At 32.8% G+C, this 12,302-nt stretch overlaps 1 long non-coding RNA gene across 1 annotated transcript; it reads right to left on the reverse strand.

The window, feature by feature from the left end:
- Positions 1–8,210: 8,210 nt before the first annotated feature.
- Positions 8,211–10,366, reverse strand: LOC127732706 (uncharacterized). Its single transcript, XR_007996399.1, has 3 exons — positions 10,278–10,366; positions 8,932–9,168; positions 8,211–8,351 (listed from the first exon to the last, which is right to left on the reverse strand). It is a non-coding gene; the product is annotated as an uncharacterized LOC127732706 (long non-coding RNA).
- Positions 10,367–12,302: the final 1,936 nt, after the last annotated feature.

Below are 12,302 nucleotides of genomic sequence, written 5' to 3' on the forward strand. Positions count from 1 at the left end.
TTCCATTTGAATGTAAGTCAAATCACTAAACAATGTATTGTTGAATAGTTGAAATTTGACAGTTCTACAATTGGAAAGCCATTTTACAACCAGCAGAGGTAAATCTATTTAAAAATCATGAACGTTACTGAATTTAGCTTATCTGGCATAAAGGGTTTTGGAAAATATTGTCAATAGTAAGCAACCATAGTAAATCTGAAACATACTTTGAGTAATATGTGGAAGGTTTGAAAATTTTTATATACCAATGAAATTATGAAAGACCAACATACTATAATATATCTCTGTCCATTCAAGCACATCTCTTGTTATTCCTGATGTTGTTCCACAGTTATGACATGTTTAACTGACAATTCTAATTATTTCATGATGAGTTATATTTGTTTGTAGAACAGATCTTCACAAAACTTTAATACAGTGATTGGTTTCATACTTGGTTCCAGATAGGGAAGTTTTCCTTCAAATATGAAGATTTTTTTATGTGTGCTTCTAGAGTTTTGGGACTTTAAATGTAAAATTAAAAGCATGTCTCACAAAACAATTTCAGTGAATACAAATTCCTTTTAGATTTTCCATTATAGCTATAAGGAATTTTAATTGTCAGTATATAGGTAACTTTTCCTGTCTTGATCCTAGTCCAGTTTGCATTTGCCTAATCCAATAAATGTTTATAGTAATCCAACAAACTATACAATCTATATCACTTTTTGGTCTGTAATTTGAGATTTGTTTCTATTGCTTAATTAAGGGAAAGGGTGATCATACATTCTTTTAATAGCTATGTTTTTATCATTTCTTATGGATCAGCATATTAATATGATCACAGAGACAGATCTTGATAACTGCTTAAAACTACAAAAACATGTTTTTCTAGATAAATTGGAGAATATCTACAAAGTTACTACATCTGGTTATACCCCTTGTTTATAGTAATGGGGGAGTTCATTCATTAGTTTGTCCATCTGTCCCACTTTAGTCTACACAACTGCTCTTGAGCCACTGGACAGAACTTTGAGATACTTTCACAGAGTCATACTCATATAATGTACTTTAGACCTATTTCATTTATTCATCTGAATGATTATTGGTGTTAACTTTGGAATGAAATGGACATGGACTTTGTCATGTCAGCACACTATAGTACCCATTTGTATCAGCTTCTCCTAAATCCCTAATCATAATTTAATGAATATCTCTGAGAATCCTTAACATGTTAAATCAATGCACCTCTTTTTTTGTTTCTTGGTTTCGAATAACTTTTTGTGGTTTATGTTAGCAAAAGTACGTCCCAAAGGTCAAGTGAGCTATCATTGGGTGTCTGTCATCCATCTTCATCTTTCATTTACTTTTATCAAAATCTTCTCCTCTGAAACTACTGTGCCAGTTGGAACCAAACTAGGCAACAGTCATCATTGGGGTATCTTGTTTGATAAATGTGTCTGATGATCTCGCCTGCCAACCTACATGGCTGACATGGCTAAGAATAGAAGATAGGGGTAAAGTGCAAGTTTTGTCAATTATCTTGAAAACCCTATAGATAGAGAAAATATGACAGTTGCAAAATGTGCAGAAAGTTGAGATCTACCTACTGTTTAGTTGCTTCAATATTGTCAGACAACTTCTTATAAGAGTTATTGCTCTTGCATGGCAAATATTTCCAATTGTTTCCCTTTTGCCTGTTATCTTGAAAAATCAACTGGTATAATAGATAGATAGAAACTTAATAGCAAAAAGGATCAACAAGACAAGATCTACAGGTAAGTCAAACATGGCCTTAATCTTCAAACAACTCCTTCAAGGAATTAATGACTTTAAATGATATTTTTTTACCATTTTTTTCTTCATTTTTGCATGTTTTTAGAAACTTTAAAATGCAAAAATAAACACCAAGACAAGATCTACAGCCAATTTAAAAATGTCAGTTGAATCCTTATAGTAGTTATTGCCCTTAAATGTTGCTTTTTACGCTTTTATGCATTTTGGGCAAAAACTATAAGATGGACAGAAACTATAAACCGTAAAAATGACCAGCAAGATATCAACAAATATGTCAAAGCCAAAATGTTCAGTCAACATCTTATAGGAGTAACTGCCCTTGAATGATGATTTATACACATTTTTCTGTTTTGGGGAAAAACCATAAAAAAGAGAAAAACAGAAAAATGATCAACACTACAAGAATTATATTCTAGTCTATAATTTTGGAGAGTGGTCATTGTTGAAGATGCACATAGATCCAGGTGAGTGACACAGGCCTCTTGTTTGGCTTTGTTTATAGAACTTCTAGTTTTTATACGACTGCAAAAAATGTTTGCTTCGTATAATGCTTCTTTCAAAGACACATTTGGTTTCTGGACAATAACTTTAGTTTAAGTGAATGGATCTCTATGAACTTTCACGTGAAGGTTCAATACCACAAAAGGAAAGTTGGGATTGATTTTGGGGGTGATGGTACCAACAGTTTAGGAATTAGGGGCCAAAAACAAGCATTTTTGTAGTTTCCGGACAATAATTTGTGTGTAAGTGTACGGATCTCTCTGAAATTGTACCACATGGTTCCATATCACAAAGGGAAGGTTGGGATTGAGTTTGGGGTTAATTGCCCCAAAAGTTCAGGAATTGGGGCAAAAAAGGGGCCAAAAACAAGCATTTTTCTAGTTTCCAGACAATAACTTGTGCTTAAGTGTATGGATCTCTTTAAAATTGTACTACAAGGTTCCTTACCATAAAGGGGAGGCTGGGATTGAGTTTGGGGGTAATTACTCAAAAAGGGGGGGTCAAAAAGTTGGGGGGATTTTTTTTCCAATTTTTTAGGGGGGTTTATTTTTTTCTTCTAAATTTTTGAAAATTCAAGTTTTTGAAATTTTCAATTGCACAGTATTGCGCAATAGCACAGTATTGTACAATAGCACAGTATTTGGCAAAAGCAAGAAATCTTCAATTGCACAGTATTGTGCAATAGCACAGTATTGCGTAATAGCAAGAAATCTTCAATTGCACAGTATTGTGCAATAGCACAGTATTGTGCAATAGCACAGTATTGTGCAATATCACAGTATTGCACAATAGCAAGAAATCTTCAATTGCACAGTATTGCACAATAGCGCAGTATTGCACAATATCACAGTATTGCATAATATCAAAAAATCTTTAATTGCACAGTATTGCGCAATAGCAAAAAATCTTCAATTGCACAGTATTGGGCAATAGCACAGTATTGCACAATAGCAAAAAATCTTCAATTGCCCAGTATTGCGCAATAGCAAGAAATCTTCAATTGAAAACAAATACAAATGTTTTAACCAATTTCGATGGGATTAATTAAGTCTTTAATTTTTGGAGGTTCTAACCTTGTATAATATTTTATACGCCCGTTTACGGGACGTATTATGGTATACCGTTGACCGTCCGTCCGTCTGTCCGTCCGTCAGTCCGTCTGTCTGTCCGTCCGTCCGTCGTCAACATGTCGGACATTAACTCAAAAACGCTTTTACCAATATGCATGAAACTTTGGTGAATTGTTTATATCTATTGACGTGAGCTCCCTTTCGTTTTTTATAAATTTCGAATTTACCGTTTTCGAATTTTGGAGTTTTATTCATTAAAAAAGGGGGGATTTTCCAGTTTTCGGACAATAACTCAAAAACAATTTCACCAATTTGCAAGAAACTTTGGTGAATTGTTGAATGCTATCGACATGAGCTCCCTTTTGATTTTTATAAATTTTAGACCATACGTTTCTGATTTATGGGGTTTTATTCGTTACAAAAAGGGGGATATTCCTGTTTTCGGACAATAACTCAAAAATGCTTTCAGCATATTTTATGAAACTTTGGTAAATTGTTTATATCTATTGTTGTAAGCTCCCTTTTGATTTTTATAAATTTTAAATTTTATGTTTCCGAGTTACAAGATTTTATTCATAAAAAAAGGGGTGATTTTCAAGTTTTTGGACAATATCCTTAAAGTGCTTAGAGCAGTTTTCATTAAACTTTGATGACTGATTTATATCTATTAATTAATATATAAGATAACCTCCCTTTAGTTTTTTTTTATAAATTTCTAATATAACATTGAGAAATTATTGAACTTTATTTGTTTATAGTCTGACAACAGATTTACTAGTATTGCGCAACATCACAGTGTATTGCACAACAGAAAGAAATCTTTAATTGAATATAAATTCAATTCATATAACCAATTTCAAGTTCTTTGACTACATTTATTCTTAAATCTATAATATGTCGAATATTTAATTACAATCCAAATTCAGACCTGTATCAAGCTTGAATATTGTGTCCATTTTTGCCCCAACTGTTCAGGATTGGACCTCTGCGGGCGTATCCAGCTGCGCTCAGCGAAGCAGTTTATTTTGGATATTATGCCCCATTTTTAAATTGGTCTACATTGAGGTCGAAAGGGTCTAAAATTAAACTTTGTTTGATTTCATCAAAAACTGAATTATTGCGGCTGTATGATTTGCTGAATCTTATTGTGCATTTAGATTTTTATTTTGGGCCCTGTTTTTAAATTAGTTCATATAAAGGTTTGAAGGGTCCAAAATTTAACTTTGTTTGATTTCAACTAGAATTAAATTATTGGTGTTTTTTTTTATATGCTGAATCTAACCATGTTGTTAGATTTTGGATATCAGACCATTCTAGGTAAATTAAATGTCCCATTTCAAATTTTAAAGATCTTTGACCACATTTATTTTGTGTCAGAAACCTATATTATGTCAAAAATTTGATCACAATCCAAATTCAGACAGTATCAAGCTTGAATATTGTGTCCTAAATTGCCCTAACTATTCAGGGTTCTTTTTTTGCAAGCAGGGCAATTTTTCCTTTTCTATTACTAATATTTGTTTTCCTTTCCTTTGTTTTGGTGTTCTGTTGTCTCGTTCTTGTGAAGTGTGTATTTCTAAGTTGTTTTGTTGTGCACATATTTGTAGTGACTTTTCAGATAACAATGAGCATGGTGTTTTCATTACTAAATAACTTGTGGCTGTGAAGATCATAGGTTGGTCAGATTTCATGTGTTTTCATTCCTAAATGACTTGCTTGCTGTGGATCTCATATGTTGGTCAGATTTCAATGAAAACGGTGTTTTCATTACTTAAGGACTTGTGGGCTGTGAATATCATAGGTTGGTCAGATAACAATAAACATGGCGTTTTCATTACTATAGGACTTGTGGGCTGTGAATATCATAGGTTGATCGGATTTCAATGAACATGGTGTTTTCATTACTCAAGGACTTGTGGGCTGTGGATATCATAGGTTGGTCAGATAACAATAAACATGGCGTTTTCATTACTATAGGACTTGTGGGCTGTGAATATCATAGGTTGATCGGATTTCAATGAACATGGTGTTTTCATTACTCAAGGACTTGTGGGCTGTGGATATCATAGGTTGGTCTGATTTCACTGGACATGGTGTTTTCATTACTCAAGGACTTGTGGGCTGTGGATATCATAGGTTGGTCAGATTTCAATGAACATGGTGTTTTCATTACTCAAGGACTTGTGGGCTGTGGATATCATAGGTTGGTCAGATTTCAATGAACACGTTGGTTTCATTACTATAGGGATTTAGGCTGTGGATATCATAGGTTGGTCAGATTACAATGAACATGGTGTTTTCATTACTAAAGAACTTGTTGTGGGTTTTGGATATCATAGTTGGTAGATCACAGATGTAATTATTTGTGAGGATGTGTGGTTCTACCTGCAAGAATTTAGAAGTGTATGATATTTCGCTATCAGCTTTTTATGGCAATATAATAGTAATTTATTTTTAAAGCAAACCGGATCAGGAGCTGTCTTATCTTTCGTTTTAGCTTAATGTGATTGTTGATAAGATTGTAGATATACTGATTTTGTTCAGACATTATCCCTAGTGTTTTGGTGGAGTGGCACCAGTTTGCTAGTTTGTAAAACAAACTAACTAAATAATGAATAATCCTTTTTTTTGTTATTTTTACATTCGAGTTCTGTACATATTTAATCTGGATGTACCTGTTGTGATGTTAATGTCGATATAACAGTGTAGAACGAATTGATTTCATATCGCAGGTTCAGTACTTTGAGCTTGCGTTGGTTAAGAGTGTGCATAAAGCAACCAATGTCAATCACTGAATTACAGGCTCCAAACTTGGGACAGGCACATAGAGAATGGACTTCAATACGGAAAAGATAAAATTGAGAATGGAAATGGGGAATATGTCAAAGAGACAACAACCCGACCAAAGAGCAGACAACAGCCGAAGGCCACCAATGGGTCTTCAATGCAGCGAGAAAATCCCGCACCCGGAGGTGGTCCTCAGCTGGCCCCTAAATAAAATTGTGTGCTAGTTCATTAAAAATGGACGTCACACTAAACTCCAAAATAAATATAAATGAACTAAAATTAAAAAAACATACAAGACTAACAAAGGCCAGAGGCTCCTGACTTGGGACAGGCGCAAAAATTGTTTTGTTCTTTCAGTGAAGAATAAATTCAAACAGAGTCTCAACAGGTGTTTCAAAAAATGTTACTTTCTTGTATATTACATAGGAATCGATGTGCTACTCTACACACCAAATATGTCACACAATCAAAACTTTTACTGAAGAATGTTTATAAAGGATCTATACATTAATCGTTCCTAACACACGACTTCATACTTTCAGACAGAGACATATATATATATATATACATGTATTTATGTGTCTCCGTTTCAGAGAAGAGGAAAGTTCAAAATAGATCAGTCAGAAATAAGATTTGCATTTGGCAGCTAAATTTTCTAGAAGATCAGAAAAGGGACCTTCCATTCTTTATTCATAGAAATTTTCAATTTATTGAAGTAGTTTCAGAGGAGATAGTATTAATGTGAGTTGTCTAACCGGGAACTGTCAAGCAAGATGAAACCACAAAAACCTAATTGACCTTTTAAGTCAGGTAGGCTGGAAATTTATGGAAGATTCAATGTTTCTTAATTTTCCTCTGCTTGTGGTAAAATGGTCAAACTATATAAAAAAATGTTACATCCCAAACGATTTTAAGGTTTCAATATATCATTTTGTATGAAAATCACCATGAGAAATTCCAATATCACGAACAAACGTGGATTCAGAGTAAGTTATGGATAAACTTTTTTACATATCAATGTCACAAGTTTTGTCGATGTTGAAGACTGGTAACATGCTTACAAATGTTCTTTTTGATGAGTAAGATGGACGTTTATGTTTGGTACATATTTTGTGCAAGTGACAATTGTCTAAAAACATATCTAAAGAAAATTCCCAAATACAAGGGCGTTGATAGAGATGGTCTCAATCTTGAGGTTCAGCATAACCTTTCTGAAAATGTGGCCGTGTTCATATATGCCACACCATTTATTCTGAGTACTGAAAAGTATGTGCAATTGGAAAAGTTTTAAGGCACGTCTGGAACTAGATTTTAGCTCCCGAAAATTAAAAAAAATTCTGGATTTTTAAAGGAAACAATTATAGCTAAGGCATTATCTGCATCACTGTCTCCGTGTGTTCTCCGAACTGTTATAATCTACAACCACTTCATACTTTAAGATTGGCATGTGACTTAGATTTTTCAAAGAATTTTTTTTACTTTACAGGGCATGTTGATAACCTAAACTTAATGTTGATAAACTAAACTAAATGTTCAATTATTTGTGCAAATTTATGAATAATCAGAATAACAATATGCATGAAATTAAAGACAGAATCATAAATTGAATGGAGCACACGAGAGCAAGACAATGTACAATCCTTAATGACCGAGAAATGGACAACAGTAAAACAGCAAGAATCACATTATCGTACCAAAATGATTTTTTTTTCTCTGTCATGGATTTTTTTTTTTAAATCTTAAAAGACTGATAGATATAAGGTGGTATAAAACAATATCTACTTTTAAATCATTTGATTGTCTGGAACCTGGACAAATCTGCAAACCTGTGATCATCTGATGTTGGGATTCTGAATATGGTATAATAAGACAGATGCAGGGGATACTGGACAAAGGGATGAAAATTGATAGTCAAAATATCAAAAACTTTGAATTTCCTCTCAATATAGTTGCTAACAATTCAAATTGTTTTTTACGAAAATTGCCTTTTCAGCATTACAGGAATTTGACCTTTTGGTGCAACTAGGACTTAAAATTTATAGGAACAAATTAATCATAAGACTGACAAACAAAAAATAAAAAACATGACATTTATTGATAGTATTTGTTGTTGGTGCTGTTTGTTTACACGTGGCTGTTGTTAAGAGTTCTAACATTATCTTCATTCTTCTTGTTTTTCGCTGTTTCTTCAATATCTGACGTATCTTCTGCGGTGGACTAGAAAGGAAGAAAAATAACAAAACATTAATGATTCCTCTTCGTTTTTTATTTTAAATTAGAATTATATTATCGAAGTTTTCATTTCATTTCAATGACGATAAAAATGGTGCCATATGAACTACTAGCGGTTCTTTAGCGCCTTAGCTCACCTACAAATTTAAATCAAGGTCTTTTTGCTTAACTTTTTGTTTTCTGTGTAATGTTTAAAAAGAAGTTTTTTGTCTTTTCATCCTTTCACTTTTTTTGTCATGGTTTACTTTTGTTTCTCTTCGCCTTATGATTTGTTTATGATATTCTTATTTTCGTGAACATTGTATGAAACACATATATTTTGTTATTCTAACTGACTTATAATAATTGTCATAAAAGTTGAAACAAATCTGAACAATGCTGAACTTGGCAATGCATAGAGATAATTATCTGGGACGAACAAAAGAACATTGCAATTTTCTTTATTTTTCAAAATAAAAATGTCCCAATTGACTTAAATTTAAAAAAAGACCATATCTAGATACAAAAAAAAATAATAATAAACAAAATTTCAGTATAACCTTATGACTGTATCAGTTATACTCACCGGTGATTGGCTGGTAGACTGGTGGTGGGAGAAGGAATGGTTGTGGTGGTGGGGGAATTGGGTATCCAACACCTCCACGTCCACTTAATCCTCTACCAATTCCTCCTAAGAAGAACGGAAGTCCCAATCCTAGGCCAAATGCCTGGCCGGATGTCAAACCACTCAGGAATTGGGCTTGAATGGTGCATGAGCAGACCAAGACAACACACAACACAACAGCCAGATTGTTCATTTTGTCTGAAAAGAAAATATTTCATCAGTATTTTATTTTGTAATTATTTCATATTTTACTTCATCAAATACCTAGACGTCTTTATGCAGTTCACAGATTGAAAATGTATTTAAATAGTAAAAAGAGACGTGTTTGTATTTCATGTAACAGATCATACTTTGACTTTTTATTATAATTTGTTGTATCAAAAAAATAGCTAGAATCTGAGTACTAGGCAAATCGTATGATTGTTTTAAAGCTGATTGTATAGGGTATTCAAGTATTTTATGTCTTTGGAGGTCAAGTACTGCAATAGGTTTATCAAATGTATTGCCTATTCCTTGTCGACCCATATAAAATGCAGTCGTTTCAGAGTTTATTTATTTATGTTTTTAACACATTACATGAATTAATTAATTTGGGGTACATGATGTACAGAAATTTTGACTAATTTTTACTTTCTTGGGGAGGGGTGGGAGTCTGATAACTATCAATCCAATTTTTCAAATGTTAATGTAATATTAAGACATTATTCACGAAAATTTTTTTTAAGTAAATGAAAAAAGAAATAGGTATAACTGTAAGATTCTAGTCCAAGGAAATCGCTTATATATATTGGAGAATTAAATTGAATAAATATTCAGTAACTAGAATTTTAAGTTCAATAACTTGTCGCCAAGAATAATGAAATTGGTATGAAGTAAAACAAAATGCATAAAAAAGACACATTCAGTTCATATTTTGTTCTCTCGTATTTATGGGATATGATATTTTTATGTATATTTTCTTGAAATAGATTAACTATTCTGAAATGCATTTCCTTGATATTTTGTTAAATATCAAATTCAGTTTCAAACTATTTAATTTCATTTGTCTACTTAACCATGGCATTTATGACAGAATTCATGGTCTTACATTCAGATTGTATACTTTAATCGCGTAATTATTTTTTTTTTATATTATATTGATAAATTAAGTGAAAACAAATAGAAATTTAAACACGAATTCCCTAGCTATCTCTAAAAAGTAAATAAGAAATAAACTATTTTCAAACATTTATAAAATATTATGCTTGAAAAAGTAATGGCAAATTCTTAATGACTGTAACCGTTTAGTATATAGAAATGATTCTTACCTTTGTTGTTTAGCACCAAGTGATATGATGTCCACAGCGATAGTGGACTTTTTATATAGGTATAGACCTGTAGACAACTTACATGCCTGATGGTGTGTTTATTCATTGTTTGTTCACCCCTTACATAAGACTGACAGATTTACATGTAAGTTACGTCATGTACTTGTAGTGGACAAGACAGAAGATATGTTTATGAGACAAAGCGCTAGTTATAATTCTTTAATGCGTACATGTACCTGAACGATAAATTCAAACAAATTAACAGTACAAGTATGACACGAGACAATTATTGAGAAAATGTGACTTGAAGTCTTTTTTTACAAATTGTGTCATTTTTATTTTATTTTGAATTCACAAATATTTTCTAATAACCTCTTCATTAAGTAGCATAATTTATTCGCTTGTTCTCGTGTTGTAGGGTTTTTGTCGAGCTTGCGACTTTTGACGCAGAAAGCTCGACATAGGGACAGTGATCCTGCGTCGGCGGCGGCGGCGGCGGCGGCGGCGGCGGCGGCGGCGTTAACTTACTACTTAAAAGCTTTATATTTTAGAAGGTGGAATACCTGGATGCTTCATTCTTTGTATATAGATGCCTTGTGTTTTGAAGTTTCCGTCTGTAATGATGCCTTGTGTTTTGAAGTTTCCGTCTGTAATATGTCCATTGTCCTTGACCTCATTTTCATGGTTTAGTGACTACTTGAAAAAAAAGTTAAGATATTTTGTAATGATAATTTCTCTCTTATTATGAGTAATAGAATAACTATATTTAGTATGTGCGTACTTTGCAAGGTCTTCGTGTCTGTCAGACAGTTTTCATCTGACCTCGACCTCATTTCATGGATCAGTGAACAAGGTTAAGTTTTCGTGGTCAAGTCCATATCTCAGATACTATAAGCAATAGGTCTACTATATGTAGTGTATGGAATGATCGTAAGGTGTACATGTCCAACTGGCAGGTGTCATCTGAACTTGACCTCATTTTCATGGTTCAGTGGTCTAAGTTAAGTTTTGTGTTTTGTTCTTTTTTCTAATACTATATGCAATGGGTCAACTATATTTGGTGTCTGGAAATATTTTACGATGTACATGTCAGTTTGGCAGGTTTTATTTGACGCTGACCTCATTTTCACGGTTCATTGCTCAGTGTTAAGATTGTATGTTTAGGTCTTTTTTTTCCTAAATTATAAGCAATACGTCAACTATATTTGGTGTATGGAATTATTGTAAGGTGTATATGTCTGTCTGGCAGATATCATCTGACCTTGGTCTCATTTTCATGGTTGATTGGTCAATGTTATGTTTTCATGGTTAAGTTTGTTTCTTAGTTACTATAAGCAATATGTCAACTAAATTTAATGCATAGATTGATTGTAAGGCGTACATGTCTGTCTGGCATGGTTCATCTTACCTTGACCTCATTTTCATGGTTCATTGGTCTATGTTAAGTTTTCCTGGTTAAGTTCGTTTCTACGAAACTATAAGCAATAGTTCAACTATATTTGGTGTATTGAATGATTATAAGGTGTACATGTATTTCCGGTTTGGTTTATCTGACCTTAACCTCATTTTCTTGGATCATGTTAAGTTTATGTGATACTTGTAGTAAAGCTTTATATTTCGGACAATCTGCATAAAATCAATGGTCAGTAAAGCAGGCGAGACATTTCATCGTGTGCACTCTTGTTATAAAATATGTAAGTTTTTAAGTTTCAGGCAAATGTTATAAAATTGTAATTTTGTAAAAAGAAAAAAACTAAGACATCATATATATATTTTTGAAGTTTCACTTGTTTAAATTCTATTTGATTATATATCTTCCACTTCAAATATAATATATATATATATTGTCATATCAGCACACAAGAGTACACATTTGCATCAGCCTCTCCTAAACCCCTAATCCTAATTTAATCTTTACCTGTTATATCAATGCACCTCATTTTTTGTTTCTTGGTTCAAATAATTTTGGGGTTTCTCTTAGCAAACGCATGGCCCGATGATCAAGTGAGCTATTCTCATCGTTTG

The sequence above is a fragment of the Mytilus californianus genome, unplaced genomic scaffold (assembly GCF_021869535.1).
Source record: "Mytilus californianus isolate M0D057914Y unplaced genomic scaffold, xbMytCali1.0.p SCAF_26, whole genome shotgun sequence".
Taxonomy (NCBI): Eukaryota; Metazoa; Mollusca; class Bivalvia; order Mytilida; family Mytilidae; genus Mytilus; species Mytilus californianus.